The sequence below is a fragment of the Cynoglossus semilaevis genome, chromosome W (genome assembly GCF_000523025.1).
Source record: "Cynoglossus semilaevis isolate Cse_v1.0 chromosome W, Cse_v1.0, whole genome shotgun sequence".
In the NCBI taxonomy this organism is placed as follows: Eukaryota; Metazoa; Chordata; class Actinopteri; order Pleuronectiformes; family Cynoglossidae; genus Cynoglossus; species Cynoglossus semilaevis.
The window spans coordinates 16,332,263-16,334,863 of NC_024327.1; positions in this window are offsets into that span (position 1 = coordinate 16,332,263).

Genomic DNA, 2,601 nt, shown 5'->3' on the forward strand with positions numbered 1-2,601 from the left:
AGGGCGGCTTTAACAGCAGCATCCGCATCAAACCCTGTATCCAGCGCTGTGCTCCCCTAAACATGTGTGTGTGTGAAAATAACTGAATAAGCCTCCACCCCAAAGAATCATGCAGAGGCTTTGATTTACCGCTGGCAGCATCCAGGAGATCCATCCATGATCAAAGGCTACTCACTGTTTGGCGGCTTGTAAAATGGCAGCTTCAGTAGACCATGGTGCTACCTGTGTCACACACAGGCGGCGTCAATCACCCTCGGCCCTGACTCCCACCTAATCCTGCGACGGTACCGCGGCTCGCAAAGCGTCGGATGCTGATGATAGAGTCGGTCGATGGATCAGCTGAGAGAGACACACACCAACATCCGGCCCCGCCCCTCCGGCTATTGGATACAAACGCCCCCTTTTGACGTTGAGCCAGTGCTGCCTCCTCGGAAAAGCCTATAGAGTTACGTACACCTTAACCCTGTAAAGCCCAACCCATTAAATAATTGACAGAAAATTCCAATTCTTTGAACTTGGACCCTTTATTGGTCCCTTTGAACAAACAAACAAAAAAAAAATTCAAATATCATTTCCATATATGAGTTTCAATTTGTATCATATTTGATAGATCGGGTCACAATGTTCAAAGATTATTTTTTTCCTGAACAAACAAAAACAATAAAACACAAACAAATCTAACAAATTTGACCCCCAGGTCACCTAGACCCAATGTGTCTGTGTGTGTGTGCGTGATCATGTGTGCGTGTGCATGTTCATGTACTGTATGACTTGTGCCAACTTTTCCTCATATTCATTAATAATCATATTCTGGGACAACATGAAAATCATTGCAAGGACAAACGGTGTGTACAAAAATGCGAAGGACTGCAGAAGAGATAAGATCTTCATTTGTTTAATGGAAAAAAAATTTAATGAATTTTTCCCACGTCCTTTGTTAAGATATTGTAAATACATTTATTCAAATATTAACGATATATTCATTATATTAAATTTCCATATCAATTTGTACTGTTTTGTTTTTCAATGCTGTACTAAAAGGAGAAGTACTGAAGAAATGTGTGCATGCTGATGGTTTACATAACAGGATGGTGTATAGTACTGATGGCACTGAAGAGACAGGTCACAGAACCGGCCTGAACCAGTTCCTCTGCCCAAATAATGAGGAAAACAGAACATCAAAAAGGAAAAGAATCCAAAGTGCATTTCTTTGATCTAACCTGAGTTACTGAGCAGAATAGCTCAGCACATGTACATGTTTTCTATTGGTGGAGAATCTTTGTTTGGAGCAGCCTTTGCCAATCAGCGCTCAGAAGTGGTGCGTGAACACCACATGGCTGTAAAGGGTTAAGGTGCTGACCATTGATGTGTGTGTAAAAAAATGTGTTTAAGCTTTAAGCACTGAGGAGGTCCTCAGTGTAGTTCTGAATGTAACCAGTGTTCTGCACTCCTTGCTTGCAAGTAAAGGTTTTAAAACTTGAGATCTTGTATTTGATTCTTTATTTGATCAGATCTTTATTTGAATTCTTTGTGTGTTAGGAAACTGGGGTATGAATTAAAAGTATTTTTTTACAGTCCTATCTAACAGAGAAAGTTTCCTGACATGAACCTACAATACTGCACCACCACAGCTTTTTATCATGAATATTTTAACAAACTAACATTACACCTGCAAAGAAATTATGAATAAAATAGGCCACAACTTCATGTACAATTTATTTCTTATAAAAATGAAATACAGAGCCTACTTCAATTACACTCAATCTCATACATATGCCTAATGTAACCTTCTATGTTTTGTCAGTGAGAAAACAAGATGGTGCTTAAATTCTTCAATGTTTTGTTCACTTAAACTGTCCCACCCCAGACTTAACCCGTTATTCCCTTTGACCTGTAGCCAGGGAGCTTATTGTGATTACGGATGATGATTGTCCTCCTCTATGAGGAAAAAAAAAAGTGCTGGCTCACTGACAAGGAGGTGATGGAAGACACATTGTGGTGACGGTTCTGCTACCCACATACAAACACATACTTAATTAGAGTTGATTTAAATGCAGCTGAGATTTTGTTATTCAGCTTTTGTATGACTGTTTTAGGTGTTAAATTATAAATGGAAATTCAATTCCTCAAAATCTGCAGAATGAAAGCAAAGCAACTCCTCCTGTTTGTGTTTTTTTTAACCTATTTAACAGCACCCTTTATTGTCTATTTTGCTCAGTCCAGTGTATGGCTATTTAAATATTTAAACTGCAATTACTTTATCGTGTACCCCCAAGTGAGTGTAGGGCAGAAATAATTATATAAATAAAATAAATTTGGTTTAATCCTATGAACTGTTACTTAAAATCAACCAATTCATCAAATTAATTCAATTAACCTTCCTCTTTTGTTAGGGTCAACACCGACCCGTTTTAAATTTTAAATGCATAAAAGAATCACTTTCAATTTGTTTATTGAATCAAGGCTTTTTGACTTTGTCAGGAACCTCTATTTCAACAAAATAAAACAATTTTTTTTTTCACTAAATTATAAAATGCTCTGGTGGAAATTATGACCTTTGTGTTGTTAGGTTTTGACCCAGTTATAATAATACAATTATAA